Source organism: Lepisosteus oculatus, chromosome 9 (genome assembly GCF_040954835.1).
Source record: "Lepisosteus oculatus isolate fLepOcu1 chromosome 9, fLepOcu1.hap2, whole genome shotgun sequence".
NCBI lineage: Eukaryota > Metazoa > Chordata > Actinopteri > Semionotiformes > Lepisosteidae > Lepisosteus > Lepisosteus oculatus.
This window is the reverse complement of record NC_090704.1, coordinates 45,966,087-45,982,995: the sequence shown is the minus strand read 5'-3', so window position 1 is coordinate 45,982,995 and position 16,909 is coordinate 45,966,087. Positions and strand designations below refer to the sequence as shown.

The following is a 16,909-nucleotide window of genomic DNA, read 5'->3' as shown; positions in this document are numbered from 1 at the left end:
TGACAAAATAAATATAATGTAGACATTTTTTTAAAAAAATCTGTCAGTTTACGAAACTAAAACGTTCTTTATCGTTACTTCAGAGTGGTATGGTATATTGTGTACATTTGCAATTAACCAAACAAATGCTACGTTCATGGGTAAATGTGATTATTTATGCAATTAATTATCACATAAACAGAATGTATCAAACTACCCAAACAACCCGAATAGATTCTCCGGTACTTCTGGAGGATCTGTGAAAGGTTTTTAAAATTACACCAAAATAAAATGAATTAATATACAACATGCATAAACCGCTATTAAACAAACCTTCAACAGTTTGACGCAAACCTCCACTAGAATTGTAGGCTTTTAAAAACGTATATAATGTAATTGCGTCTTTAACTCATAATTTGTGTCGATTGAATTGTCACTAAATAGGTAAGTAAGGAAAATGGGGCTGTTGTTTTCCACTCCATTAAAAGTCTCTTCACTTTCATCAGCACACATGACGACTCCTGCTTCACGGAGACCGACACCGGGAATAAACACCCATCCCCTTCTGAAGCTGGAGCTCCTGCTTCAGACCTATTTAAATGCTTTAGACAAACACTTTAATGCTACTCAGAGCTGTAGTTTTGTTGAGCTGAGGGCTTCAAAAGAATTATCTTTGACCTTTTCCCCTGATCAGACAGCTGTCTGGTCCATTTGTGTTCTGCGGCGAAGTGGGACAGACCATCAACGCGCCCCTTGGACTAAATCCCTTTGCATTTCTATGGGCAACAGCAAATTACTTTTTGATAAGGCGTCAAAATTTCACAATGACAAAATTGCAGGTGAAAAGTCAACACATGAAAGCACAAACATTTTCCAATCGGCTTGCCAAATGATATGGTTGATAGTTTTGAAACGCACGCAATTGTCATTCTGTCTTCCCTCAGCCAGCATGAAGCTGACACTGTTGGCAGTAAGTAATGAAGGATGCATTTGGCGATTGTCTCTCTAGAATGAGTTTTCTCTACTCCAGCCGGCAAAGGTCACTGGAAGACTTATCTCTTTCAGAATAAGGTAATTATCCCCTGTGAAGTGGAAACGCTTCTCAGCTATTTGAAGCGATAAACTTTGACCTTACCCACTCTGTGACTCCTTCCCCATACCAAAACAAAAGGAATAAAACAGAGAGAAAGGGACTTTTAATGTCATTTTTCAGAAGCAAGAAGAACCCCCCCCCCCATCTCTTGTCATTTAAATGCAGAGACGAGACATTCGAAGAGAATTCCTGGCAAACTGCGGTGAAATGGAATTATGATTATTTAGACCTCATAACAGTGTTCTCGAGAAGATATTTCCAAAGACAGGAGCTGCATGAAGTTTCAGAACTGCAAGGCAAAAACGGTAATGTGCATGTTTTGTTATGATTGTAGAAGGTGCAGACGGGAGTCTTTGCAAAACGTTAAGGGTTCAGTCTGCTCGGCTATAGGGACGATCTCCTGGCCTTGTGAGTGAAGAAGTTGGACACCCTGCCTAAACGGAAAGGGTGCCGCACTGATGGTGCAGTTGGAGCTGGTGGGAGGGTATCAGAATGAACAAAGCCTGGAATGGGTCTCGAACAGGGGGACCCAGTAGGTTTATTACAAAGTGCTACTTAGATGTTCAAGTAGGAAGCTACGGCAGCACACATAGACTGCAAAGGGACAAGTGAAGGTTTACTTCATACTGAAGGGAAAAGAAACAACGTTTCGGCTGTGGCCTTCTTAAGGTGTGAGGGAGAGAAGGGAAAGTTGCAGACAAATGAAGCACAGGAGAACAAAGGACAGAGTGGTTAAGGAAAAGGGGGTGAGCAGGTGAGAATGAGTGTCCAGACGCAGGAGAGGTGTGAAAAGCCAGAATCGGGATTTAAAGCCTTTGTCGGACTACAGGAGAGTCGGAGAGCGTGTCAAATTTACCGACTGCAGTTGCTGAATCTCGCTGCCTTTTCTGTCCTAGAGGGCGTTAAATTCTACGACTGGGAACCGCAGGGGGTGACTAATCACACGACAATCCCTCAGGACTTTTCATCACGGTTCCAAATCTCGTGTTGCGCGGTGAAAGTACTGCGAGGTCGCCTCGTTTTGGAAGCCAATCAACGTGGAGCACCCCGGAATAAGAGGAGGAGCACCCCACGAAGGTAACCAAACGACAAACACGAAACATCGAATGTCTGTGCTGGCTCCAGAGTTCGACGAGCCGCTCCTCCACTTGCAGAGTCCCAAACACTCGCTCTCCGTCTTTCCTTGCAGCCACACTGTACTTCCGGTTGAGCGCTCATTCAACGGCTGTTGACTGCCGCAGACACAAAAGCCCACCCCTACAACTTGCAACTTGTGTTGTTTGTTTCTAGCACTCACTTGTTTTCTGCACTCAGACTTTGGTTTCAGAAATACCCTACGGTCCACCATTTCCAACACCTTCACTTGCAGAACGTCCTGCAGCCTATACTCAACGTGCTAATTAATCATTTCAATCAATAGATCAATTGATTGAAATGATTAATAACTATTATTTGGGAGAGCTCAGCTAGATCCAAATGCAAGAGTCAAGGACCAGGAATGAGACCCAGTGGTGTGAAAGTTCATTTATTCTGTCTAGTTCTTCTCAAAGTTAAACACAAATAAGACCTGACACACATGATTCCCTGGAACCTTTATTGCCCAAGGTAACTCCCTGCAAAACAAAAACTAAGCTGCTGAGAAAGTCACATGGGGCCTATTACACTACACAAAGTAAGCAATTAAGCGTCTAATTTATTTTTATTTGTTACAGGGGCTTTCATCTGGAAAGCAGATGAATGTAACTTTTTACCATTAATTTTCTTGGTTTATGTTTTCATCCAAACTTACCGTACATCTGTGACCAGTGACATAGCTGGGAATTGCAGGGGAGCAATCTGAAGGAAGTGCCTTCCCAAGGAGTTCACTAACTGTGCCACACCAGGGACTCAAACCCACAACCTCCCAGTGATGTGTCCAGAGACCTGCATCTCACGAGGAGTTCATTTGCCTCTTCTATTTCAATAGAAGAATAGAATAAGGATGCAAGAGTAAAAAAAACAACAACTATGGGACTGGCAATGGAGGATGTTAAAACAAAAAGCAAGGCCAACTCGTTTTCAACATAGTCTCAAAAGGGCATGGTCTACCACTGTCTAAGGGTGAGAAGGACTTGTGGTAGTGTTAAGAGTGCTTCCAAATGATCACTTTACTATCCGTGTCACCACGACAGCCCAGATGATAAAGAGGGGGTCACCACTGTTTTGATGCCCTGGAGCTTCCCAGTGTCCCAGCATGCCTGGGCGGGCCCTGGACTACCACACTGCCGCCACGGCAACCGGATCCCAACATTCCGCCCTCAGAAGCATACGGTAGGGTAATAAAGCCTTACATCACTGCCATCCGCTCCAGATGAAGCTGGAATATACCAAGTCTATTGCCTAGCCAGCCATGAAACATGTGTTGCCATTCACTGCACTGCACCCCCCATATATTAAAATGAACACAGTCACACAGCTGCAATTGGGAGCAGCCAGTGAACAGTGAGCTCAAGCAGCTCCTGAAGACGCTGCATTTCAGCTCATTGTCACTTCGCTAGGAAATAATTACATCCTACAGTCGCTGCAATTTGTCCCCCTTTTATTTAAAACACTATGTAAAGATTTCCAAACAGTAAAAAAATACAGCTGTGGAAAATTACATCTATTTCATAAAATAAAACCCCCTGTAATTATTTACTGTATAAACCTCTGGGGTGGAAAAAATGTACAACATCTGCTGTTAAATGTGAAGTGGAAAAAATGCTTCATTTATCTTATTCTGTCTATACGAAAGCCAAAAAAAAACAAGATAATTACAGATGTATGAATATATGAACAATGAGGTGGAGAGCACTCTATACAGAATGCAAAGGAACAAGTAAAAGGTTTATTCCATGCTGGAAAGAGAAGAAAGGAAACAACATTTCGGCTAACCTTTACTGGTTCCTGTACAGCCTACGCATGCTGACGCAGCTCCCTACTTGAACTGCTCGACACAGGATGTTCTTTACAGTATGCAATAACAAAGCCCTTTTCTAAAGCAGCTGGATGAATACAATATAATTAAGGCGACCATGGTGCACTGCACCAAAATCACAGGCAAACATTGAGACAGGGTGGCATTTCAGACATCCTCTTAACCAGGAAGAAATTACCTGGCAAATCCTTGCACGTTTGCCCAGGCACTGACTGACAGAGTCTAACTGCAGAGCATGAAGAGCAAGGCACCTTGGACAGCTGTTCCACTTCTGCTGTGACTGATCGCAACGAACGAACGACAAATCCTTCACTCTGATCTCAATCACCTCATAGTCCAGTTGATGCTCGCGGTCACTCACCGCCTTGCCTGGCAGACCACGGGTACAAGACTGGACACACCCTGGACAGGACGCACATACCAAGCCCTGTTCACAAACCGGGATTCGAAAAGATCCGCTACATTTCACATGACCTTTTCAGTTGGCACTGGCAATATTTGGAGATGATCCATTTCTCGCACACACACACACTTTTAACTGATAAATATGCACCGTACAAGAGCCCATCACATTGACTGTACTGCTAATGTGACATTCACATATAACGCAAAACAGAAGTTTTACTTCCTTTAAAAAAATAAATGCACGTCTTCCAAGACATTGACATCCATGACCAGAATAACTAAAGACGTAAGGCTCAACAGCCCTTCGGAGAGGTGAAATACTGGGTCATTAAACACAAAATTAAAACTCTCACTTGTTTCAGTGGCATGCAAATAACCAGGCTTTGCAAGGTGTTCCAAGTATAATCAGAACAGAGGACTGAGTGCTATCACTTTTGCAAACACTGCCTTAATGAAAGGTTTGCAAGGCTTCTTGCTGTTATTATCCTGACATGTGCAGTAGGCGGTTACAGTTCAACAGGTAATTACTGTAACCATAAAATCCATTGTCCTTCTCCACACAGTACAGAGAAACCCATTCAACGTTCTGTTCTTTCTTCCAGTACTTGCTTTTTTGCAGCTGATTTTCAGAAAGAAATGAAGAAATCCCACAAAGCAGGATTTCAAAAATGATTTAAACAGTTTAAACATTCACATTACACAAGATGTTTAAACATTAATTAGCTGAATGATACAAATTCATTTTTAAGACATTTACAATACATAATCGCAATTCATATACATGCAGGATCAGTAAAGCTAAGCTGCCTTACTTTTACTCTTTTTTATCTGCTCTTTAAGTTCATTATATTCTTTTACTTTACATAGATGCTGTTCTTTTTTGATTGTTTTATAAAGGGGTGTCTTTCTCCTTATATTCTTATGAATTGATTTATTTAACCATGGATTTTGATCCCCTTCCTCTTGAACCTACGCTATGTTTCAAGTAGAATCTGGTCAGTCTGCTGAAACTTGTTCTCCACCAATTCCACATTTAACCTGATCCCCTCCTGCTTATCTTCAGCTCTGTCTGCTCACAGAATGCTGCCCTGAAATGATGAAACTTTCAAACAGATAGAGGATTTGGACTCTATTTGTACAGTTTCAGATTATTAACTACGTCAAACTGAAGGTGCAAATAAGATTCACCATTAAACAAATAAACAGATGTTTGAAAACTACAGAATAATGAGGAACAATCAGAAGTACAGTATGTGTGAATCAAAGTAATTAAGATAAACACACATTACAGGGAATATTCACAGATACTACTGTAGGTACATCCATAACACACAAAGTGGCAGTGAAAGATGCCTTAACAATTTCAATACAATTCAGAAAAATAGAGGAACGTTTCTGATAAAAGTCAGCAACTGCTGTACACAGGACTTCATAATATAATCACTGAATTGTGAAGTCAGCTCAAAAGGCTAGTTTTCAAGAAGGGTTAAAATATCTTAAAACTAGTTCTTGGAATAAGATCAACTTCATTTAATCAATACTTTTTTTGTACTACTCAACCAAAACAACGAAAATCTCTTTTGAGAATTTTGTAGTGGGATCAAATTGTAAAGGCAGATAAAGAGAAGCATCGACCCAAGGTCTCAGAATTTGACTATGATGATGGCTGTTCTGTAAAACTGTTTTCATACTCAACAAAGAAGCATCAAAGATGCTTGAAGTACAGCACATGCAGTTTAATGCTGAATAAATGACTCTTTTGTGTCAATGCTTGACAAAAAAAAAACATCTGTTTTTACTTATTTAACACAAGCATCATCCAAGACATGCAACAGGATGGATCAAAACTGTTCTTAGCATTTCCTTCTAAATTATATACTTGAATTTGGATTGTTAATGGTCGAGTACGGATTAAGTTTTAATGGGACGAACAACTGCCATTACAACAAATGAACCAACCTGAAATATCCATCCATCAATTTTCTAACTACTCTACCCAATTTAGGGTCGCAGGGGAGCCAGAGCCTATCCCCGCAAGCAACAGGACACAAGGCAGGCTACCCCCTGGTCAGGACACCAGTCCAGCACAAGGCACACAGACACAACAACATGCACCAGGGTCAGTTTTCCAACGAGCCAATTAACGATCGGCATGCTTCTGGACTGTGGGAGCAAACCAGTCGCGAACCCGGAGGAAACCCACGCGAACACGGGGAGAACATGCAAACACCACGCGGACAGCACGCCAGGAACTGAACACAGGACCCCAGAGGTGCAAGGCAGCAACGCTCACCACTGTGAGATCGGGCTGTTCAGCTGACAGATCTCCCTCCTCAGATTTTGTCTTTATCTTTGATTTCCATCATTTGTGTTGTTGTTTTTTTAATGCATGGCAAAAACTTTGCCCATGATGCTTTCTCTGCCTTTGCTTTGTGTGTTGATACTCCTCGTTTAAATTATGGAAAGATATACTGATGAAATGCCTTATCCGGTACAAGCAGTAGAATCTATTACAAAACTCTACTGCCCCCCCTAGCGAAAAAGTATTGCCAATACAATTTTAATGTTATGTTTTACAAGAAACTTATCAGCACGATAAAATACAGCCTAGACTACAATAAGCACATGTGCACTGTCTCACCGTAGCATTATTGAATTAAAATATCCATACATCCCTTTTATCAGAAAACCACTTCATGGAGTTTGTAATGAAAGTTCGGGACAGATGACAACAACCACGTCCAATCAAAGCGAGCAGACCTTGACTTCATTTCCTCTCCCAATCACTACAAATACTGTACGTGATCGCCTTCTCTCCCTCATCCCACTTCGAACCTCTGCAGCTGCCCCTTGGTCACTGCCCACTGGTCACTCTGCATGAGGGTCCTGGCCTCCTCGTCCTGTGGCCTGGAGGTCAGAGGTCAGAGGTCAGCCCTCAGCCGAGCGGGTTAACCCACATTTTCACTCAACACTCCCTAATCCTCTCAGTGCACCCCCTTCCGGGGTGTTTTTAATCCTAGTGAATTCCTGCGTGAAGGTCACGTCAATACGGAACCTATTCTGGAAATGAAGGTGCAGGACAGAGCCACACCTTGGACTGCGAGGGTCTGGGCACCTAGGCCACTGCAGGGAGGCCCGGCGAGTTCATTAACCCCGGCCAGGGCTTCGAGCGGAGCACCGCACACCGACGACCCAACAGCCGCCACCCCCCTCATTAACATCTACAACCACAATACCTGTGATAAATGACAGTCTTTTTTCGAATGAAATCCTGAGATGCACGGATGCACTCCTGCGTCCTTCTGACGGTTGAGTCGAAACCCGTGGCGGGAGTGCATCTCCACACACCGGCTTCTGCAGTGAGACCGACGAGAGCTTCGAACCAGAACAGCGCAAAAATCGCGCGGCCCCACACGGCACCGAAACGCTGTACAATGACCCAGATTTTTAGAATAGTGTTAAAAGAAAATGTAACCACACCTTACAAAATCCCCGTTTCACCTTCAACCCGGAAGTGGGCGTGGCTGTCGCGGAGGGGGGCGGGGTCACGACGGGGGCGTTGACGCTGAGTGGGCTCAAGCACGTTTTTTTCTTTAGCATTTTTCTTACAACAAACATATATACAATACAAACATCACGAGGGCTACATGAGCAGTTGCTTTTTTTAATAAAAAAAAGATTAAATGAGGTAAATAAAGATCAGATACGCTTTCCCGTTCTTACACTTAGAAATAGTCTGGAGATATGCACCTATGTCTATTTCAAAGTGTTGAAATGTGGGTCTCTTCCCTGACCATTTCATTTTCTGTCTATAATAACAAGTATAATGATTAAATCAATTACAAATTATATTATGTTTCTATGTATTTCAATAGGATTAAAAAGTAATGTTTCTTTTTAAAGAATAAATGTCAATTAGAATCCTTCTTTATATAATTTTGCAGTTCAATCCAGAATGTTTTCATGACAACACATACCCAAAACAAATGTTGTAAAGCTTCTAGGCTGCTTTTGCAAAAGTTTTCATCTATATTAATTTTAAATCTACACACAAAGAGTCTTTATAGGATAATCTGATGAACAATTTAGTACAACACCTCCTTCGGTTGTACAATTTACTTGACATCATCCATATTTTATTTCAATTAGCCTCCCAAATGATGTGTTCCAAAATTGTTTAATTGACAAGATTTGACAGTTTGCAAAAGGGATCTTAAATATTTACTATTGCAACTATAACTCAATACATCTGTTTCTTGTAATCTAATACAGGCTGTAAAATCCTAAATGGTTTCTGAAGGACAACTATTACAGTTTCTTAAAAGAGTCAATACCTCCATAGGGACAGCATTGGTTGCAATATAGTATAGTATCAGACTTAACAGAAACATGTAATAGGTTTATTCCATGCTGAAAAAAAGAAGAAAGAGAACACAACGTTTCGGCCGTGGAGCCTTCTCTTTTTCTAACCACCCTTAACAGAAACATTATATCTATTTACAATGTCTGTGTAATTATACTTTCAACCATCAACATCAATTATTCGTTTTGAGTTCAAGCAGAGCGCCGTCTGCAACTTTGCAACTGGATATTCAAGAGGTCTGGTGAAAAAAAAAACCCTCAATCCACAAACATTACACGCCCTTCTCCAGACCTTTATCTGGCTACCATTGAGACATCCGGGTTCGCCACACAAACACGACAGTATAATGCGTGTAAAAGCATCATCAGCAAACATCAAACTGACCCTTCCCAGAAGATACATCACTCATCACCGCAACAGATCAACAAAATTGTCAGGAAATGCCCCGCCTCATCCCAGATCATGCTTCCGATCTTTAATGGGACTCATATCCCGTGGGCAGGACACCTCTGGCATACCTGTGCCATTTCCCACTTGCAAGAAAGCTGTGGCTGCAGGAGCAGCAGGAGGACACACACTGTGCTTCGGGAGTGTTGTCCTGACTTGCTACCCTGCAGTAGGGTTTTTCCCTGCTGCTCTGGTTCCCAAAGCATGCTGGGTCGGCACGTACTGTACCGTCGGCAGGGGCTCACGCTCTGCTCCAACTTTCTTGCGTTTTTGCTTTTTTCAACACAAGGTGGCACAAGAGCTTAAAAAAACTGCGTTTGTCCTGGTAGCGCGGTTGGATGGAGTTGGGGCCCGACAAAGATCAATGGGAATAAAATATCTTTTCTCAACAGGAAAAGAAGAACATGGAAGGGAAAGAAATTAGACGCAGAGGGACCAGCTGAAGGCTTTGCATTTTGGTACAGAAATATAAAGGCTGAAGTGTGCAGATAAGGTGCTGTGTGGATTAGAACTTGCTCATTTACAGTCTCTGCCAAATTTGTTTGTTGCAAGTCATTCTCTGGGATTCTAAAGTGCAGAATTTCTGCATTCATTCTAATTAAAATTATTCTAAAAAAGACTTGTTTAAAATATTAAAAATGTAATTAGTTAAACCAGCAGGGGACCGTGTCGGGAGCTTTTGCGTGCCCTGGTCTGTGGTGCTTTATTCCAGTTAGCACAAGAGAGCTGCAACAGCGGCTTCTCTAAAGTCCAGACTGAAGATGTGTTCCCTTGAATGAGCTTTGATGTAAAGTGTTTGTGCCTCACAGTGTGTCACACCCAGCCCTGGCTGTGTGTGTCTCCTTGGCAGAAAGAGAGCTTTATAACAACAAAAAACACTTCCATTTGTGCCAAACCCCAAATACACAAATAAAAAAAAATCATTAATGAGAGCCTAGTAAAAATTTAATAGGTCAACCTGATTTGGGTGCTTTTAATACATGTTTTGAGTTGAAGCATGGCCTATAATTTAGACATTTTGTATTGCTGTAATTACTTAGTGTAATTGTACACAATTGTAGCGCGCACTTGCAGCATTCCTTAACAGACATTCATTTACCTTTTATTGATAAAGTACAAAGCATTGTTTATCCTGCTTCTTTATTGGAATTATTAACACAGATGAAACAGGAGCAATAATACGAGAATGTCTACCTACCAGTTAATCCCAAAATACATCACCAAAAAACACAAAGAGAATTTTAGCTTCATTTTAGTCCCCCATTAATCAAGGGTTACAGGGCTTTTGCCTTTTTCCTGCACTGAAAGAAAGAGGTTTGCAATTTGCTTTTGCTGTGCCTCTGACACGCTTGACCCCATGTGAGGCTGAGTGGTATTGTTTGTTATTGATTGGAAGTTGACATTTTGCCCTCTCCTCGCACCCCTGGTGACTGTTCCTGCATCCCACTGAGTTCTGCCTGGTAAAACTCTTCAGTAAATACTGACTACAGGATTAAAATAGCAATCTTAGGCAGAGCCCTGCCCTCGTAGAACAGAATGAGCACGTCTCTAGTCTCAAACTCACAAAAGGAGCAACAATATTTAAACTAAAATATGAGCTAATTCACTTCAGGAGGGGAAAACTCTTCCTAGGCTAAAGAGCAGAACACAGCTGCAAATTAATATTCCCCAGTGGCCGAACACTGATCCTCAATTATCCTTTACGATAGGCTCTATGTATTATTAAATTAGTGCTTGTCTTTTTATGGGATTCAAAATACCTCTGAATCCATCTCCCCTGAGGCGTGCTTTCCTCACTGTTCCTGCTCACAGGCTGGGCCGTGTGTCCCTGCCAAGGGCTTGGCGGGGCCTCTGTGTCTCTCTCACTGTGGAAGTAGAATAGAAGTTAAAAAAAAGAAAGAAGCAGAGGAACAAAAAAGAGGCCTTTTTTACTGGCGTTAATGGCATGGAGGTGTCTGAATAATGAGAATCAAGTTCCGTCACTGGAGAGACCATTTTGCTCCCTCTTTAAAAGGGGCTGCTAGAGAAACCAGTACAAAGGAGAAACAGAGACCAACGGAGTAAAGATAAAAAACAACATTAACAATTGCTATATTTTTGCTATATTCACACAATATTGCTATAGTCACACAATGTGTGACTGACAGAGACAAGGACATTAGCTACTGTAGCTGTCTATGTAATCATAGCCATCTGCCCTGCCTAGTGAGACTGCATGCAGTGCAGGATTTATTTTTTTATAGGACTGTTCATGCTAAATCCATCTCCTCTCAGCTCTGTTTTGTTCTTCCAGCTGTATGGCGTGTGGGCATGATTTTTTGAGGCAAGATTTCTATGTCAAAGTGTTTGTTTTATTTTTGCAGAGCTCCGACCTCTTCTGCTTCCGAATGAAGATGCAGGACATGCCCCAGTTTCATGGACCTGAGGTAAGCTTTCAGAATCGCAGGCCCATAGGAGCATCATAGGAGAGGTAACGTGTAACATAACAGGCAGAGTAAATAGAAAGTTAGGTGCCAAGATTAAAAGAACACTCCAGCTGCAAATGACTGCAAGACCTCTATCTGCTACGGCACTGAAATTTGGACCTTGACATGCTAGCCATTTCCATCACCAGCACTGCTTATAGCATCCAGGAAGATGATGATGTACGTTTATTAATTCATTATTGCCAGAAGCTACAGGTAAGTTAAAAGTTAAAGTCCCTGAACAGGCTGGAAGAGAAGTGAGCCCTGTGGAAAAAACTGCACACTGAGGCACTGAATCCCCACCTGCTTGTCGGAGAATTGCCTTGATTATGTCCGCTCTGTTGTAGGCGTGTGCCTCCTCAGCCTCTTTGATTTCTCTGTGTTTATTTCTACTGGATCAGGGGCCCCAAACACTGATTTTCAAGGGCTCAAGTGATTAATTGTGCCTTATTGGACCAGCTGCACCAGTGAACACAGCCTCTGAGCTATTGAACATTTAGATGGCTCCAGACAACCAGGAAGGCTGTGGATGTGTGATGCCCTGACAAATACAATACAGGGCCTTATCAAGTTAGGGAGAATATTGTTAAGGCATTCAGCTGAGTATTCTCCACTGTTCTGAGATGGAGCAGCTAACACAATTTCTCACAAGGGTACAGATATCTGTAATAATAATGCTAACACTACTACTATTACAACAAAGACAAATTGTTATGTAGACAGGCTCCAAGATATTTTAGTTTCAATTGAATGTACTGTAAAACAAAAACGATTCACAAACTTCATTTTGGCTGTGTCATATATCAAGATGTGCGCCAGTGTGTGTTCAGCTGATCAGCATTTGTGTCCCTTTGCTCTGCATTTTCATGGCTTCAGCCATCACACGAATAGATGCTCAGGAACCTAAAGGACTCAACAGGAGGTCAAGACAGCAAAGTGCCAGTGAGAAGAAAAAGAAGAATAACTGGCCCTTGATCTGTCCTGCAGTTGGTAGACAAAATTAGTGATGAATGATAAAAGTTTTCCAGCAGTATGGGGACACAGTGGCCTGGCTGTGTCAAACTATGACACACCTGCCAGGGGAACGTGTTCTGCTGGAAGGGCGATTGAGGATTGGTCGGTGATTTGAGAAGGACGCTACTGTTCATTTGGACATGCTGAAGACAGATGAGACAGTCATAAACTTGGCCTGGGAGCATGAAGGCGAAGAGTTTTGGCTAAGACCAGGGATTCTTTCTGTCTCACTTGATGTTGAACTAACTGATCCTAGGATCTAGGATGGTTTTCACATTAATGAGAGCAAGTACAGATTGGGGGAAAAGAGGGAATTAATAATTTACAAACCCTTTTTGTATCTGAATATATAATAATGTACACTACTTTCCTTGTATCAGGCATAAGCAGGCAATAAAATCAGCCGTACGTCTACCCAACAGCCTTTATGAATGTTTGCGTGTACATATCCCTGGGGCCTCCCTGGCCAAGTGTTTCTCCTGCAACTATCTAAATAAAATCTGATTGATCATTTATTAGTCCCCGGACCCTCTGTTGGTACTTGCCCTGATATACATTGTTATTTAAAAACCATCTAAATAAACAAATGCTACCATCTTAGAGTCAGTCTCCAGTATCATCGCTTGCAGACGCAGTCCAGGACTGCAGTGGCAGCACTAAGTTGGCTGACTCTTATCCAAAGCAGTTTTTCAGTGGACTATTTTGCTGGAGCAATTCAGATGAAGCACTTTGTTGTTTGTTTCTTTATTAGCCCTATACAATTTCTTGCATTAGGAATTCGTCTTTTCGCATACCCCAGCTTTTCTCCATGGAGACACAGACACACAGACAGGGAGAGAAGCTGGGGGTCAGAGCGCAGGGTCAGCCATTGTAAGGTGCCCCTGGAGCAGTTAGGGTTAAGGGCCTTGCTCAGGGGCCCAACGGAGTAGGATTCCTCTGCCGGCCGCGGGATTTGAACCGGCAACCTTCCAGTCACAAGTCACAGGAGTTGAACCGGCAACCTTCCAACACTGATTTTCAAGGGCTCAAGTGATTAATTGTGCCTTATTGGACCAGCTGCACCAGTGAACACAGCCTCTGAGCTATTGAACATTTAGATGGCTCCAGACAACCAGGAAGGCTGTGGATGTGTGATGCCCTGACAAATACAATACAGGGCCTTATCAAGTTAGGGAGAATATTGTTAAGGCATTCAGCTGAGTATTCTCCACTGTTCTGAGATGGAGCAGCTAACACAATTTCTCACAAGGGTACAGATATCTGTAATAATAACTCTTACACTCTTCTGCTCACAGCTGGCAGCCCCCTGGAGCTCTGCAGGTGTGAGCCTGGTCAGTACCTGGTTGGGAGACCTCCTGGGAAAAACTAAGGTTGCTGCTGGAACAGGTGTTAGTGGGGCCGGTAGGGGGCACTCACCCTGCAGTCTGTGCTGGTCCTAATACCCTAAGTGTAGTGACAGGGGCAATATACTGTGAAAAGGCACGGTCCTTTGGAGGAGACATAAAACTGATGTTCTGAAAAACTCCCAGAGAGTTTCTTGAAAAGAGTAGGGGTGTTACCCTGGTGTCCTGGCCAAAGTTACCATTGGTCTTGATTTACCCATCATGGCCTCCTAATAATCCCCATCTCTCTGAACTGGCTTCATCACTCTGCTCTCCTCCCCACTGAGAGCTGGTGTGTGGGGAGCAGACTGGTGCACTCTGGCTGCTGTCGCATCATCCAGGTGGGGCTGCACACCAGTGGTGGAGGAGGGGATCCCCATTACCTTTGAGTAAAGGTAAAGCGCTTTGAGTCGTGTGTCCAGAAAAGTGCTATATGAGTGTAATAAATAATAATAATTAAATAAAGTGCTCAGACAGTGGTTGTACAGCCCCATGCTGGAGATGCGGCTGTGTGATCAGGCCAGAGCAGTTTCATTTTCCTGCACTGGCCACTCCTGTGTGGATGTGTTGAGGCTGCAGACAGTCTTCCTCAAAGTCCGACAAGGAGGAAGCAATGACAGGGAAATCAACACAGGTCATGGACAAACTGCCTAACAAACAGTCAAATCAATTGCTCCAGACTTCATGGTGATCCTGCAATCATGTAGTAGGAGTCGTAGGAGAACAGCAATTCTCCCTCACTATCTTGAGTGGTTCATTTTTAGGGGTAACTCCCTTTGAAACTCCATTTTCTGTAAAAAGAAAAGCTATTGTTTTTTCTTTCACAGAGTACAATGCACTTCAATAATTTGACTTTACTTAAGGCTCTCTGTGCTTAACTTCACTCCTCGTGGTTATTTTTCCCTCATATGCATTAGTCAAAATATTCAGCACTGAAAATGTTTAAAATGGCATATTTCATTTTCTGCTGGCAATCAAATCACTGTTTCTCCACGGGAGAAGTGTAAAACTACAACATGAGGGGCCTGATGTGCTACACAGAGCTGCACAGATGTTTTCTACAAAACATGAAGAGCAGTTCACATAGCACTTCAAAAATGAAGAAAAAAATAAACGTCACATTTTATGGAAAAACATGTTACTCCCATGAATTGTAATCTGTCTTCTATGTGCCATCACAAAAATAAATTTACAAGCACATCCAGATCTTAAATATGTGTAGAGAACATGCTGAAATAAAGCAGGGATATACTATACTGTCTCTTTCCTTTTTGCATTTCAAAGCTGCTTTGTGCCATAGTATGCCTGACTGAACTCTAGATTACATTTCTGGAGAACCTTCGAATCCAGCAGTCTTAACACTTAAATGTATACATATTTATCATTAATTTAAAATGAAAATGACTTGCTTTCTGATTTCTAGCATTTTATTTTAATGATAAATTTATCTTACAATGCATGCATAAACAGATGCCACACCAAGGCAAAATCAAAAGAAGTGTTAAAATTAATGAGAAATGCAGAAAATATTAAAATTAACTTTAAAAATGCATGTGCAGGGTTTTATTTAAAACATTTTTAGATGCATTTTGTTCTGTTTGGCTGTGAGCTATTAGATACAAATTGGTACTTTTTATACAATTAGCTGAATTGTTTTCTGCTAAGAATTCAGCACTTTGTTTTCTTGTTGTCTTGTTTCTGCTGGTAATATGCCAATCAATCAAGGGTTTTACATTATTGTTGAGCCCAGTGCACATCAATCAATGTCACTTTGCACTTTGGAGGGACTGGAGGGCCATAGAGAATCCTGTCAAGCAACAGTTAATCACGCTGATAAAATGCCGTACTGCCAAACTTCGGCTTTTGTTCTCACATCCACTGGAAATTAAATGTGTGGTGTTACACACGCTACAGTGTGTAAAAGAGAGACAATTTTAAAAGACATGCTGAGAGATTTTGTTCTCTGCTGTGTTGGTGCAGAAGGCACCTATACATGTAAATACAGAGAAGTTGAGACATCAAAAGGACAGTGGAGAAGAGATCCCTTCTTTTGGAGATATGCAGAGGTTATTTTCTTAGGCCTTCTTCTGCCTTTTCAGCATAATTATTACTAACTGCAATTTTTGTATTTTAAGATCAGCAATCAACAATGTACTTTTGGAACATTTTGAGTCTCTGAACCTTCAACCATGAAAAAGAAAAGATAGAAAACACATTGTCACAAGCAGGCATCTCATTTCCTACTGCTCCTCCCTAATCCTCTTCTTCTCCTTCTTGTCTTTCCTGCAGGAACTAAAAAGGCCCCCAACAACAGTGGGCACTTTCTAAGATGTCCACTTGCTTTACAGCACTGCAGTCAAACAATTTTGCTCCAGACTGTTTTTTTCGGTCCTGATGTCTGAATGCGTTACGTCTCGTAAGCTACCCTTTGCCTTTTCCCGAGTTGTGATAAAATAGATAAATAAATAAAAGTGTTGAAAAAGATTCTATGAATTATTTACTGAAACTATACACTTGTGGTGCATGAATAATTCCCCTTGTATAATCAGGGCCTGTCTCTCCAGGCTGCCCTGGAGAGCACATTCACACTCGCCAACCCATCTCGACACATTTGCTGTGGGGTCAAAGGTGAAGCCAGCTGTCCACCTCCCCTCCTTGGCTTCAGTAATCACCTTGTGGAGGATTCTGGGAATACTCACATTCCACCTGGTACAGATCAAAACTCCCCCTTTTTTTCTTTCTCTGACTATTATGCCGAAAAAAAGTGTCTGCTTCCATAATGGGATATTATTAAAATAAATTGAA

General features: G+C 42.0%; 1 long non-coding RNA gene across 1 annotated transcript; it reads left to right on the top strand.

The window, feature by feature from the left end:
* Positions 1–9,620: 9,620 nt before the first annotated feature.
* LOC107078429 (uncharacterized) lies at positions 9,621–16,537 on the top strand. The gene is made up of 3 exons (XR_001479364.2): positions 9,621–9,701; positions 11,607–11,669; positions 16,394–16,537. It is a non-coding gene; the product is annotated as an uncharacterized lncRNA (long non-coding RNA).
* Positions 16,538–16,909: the final 372 nt, after the last annotated feature.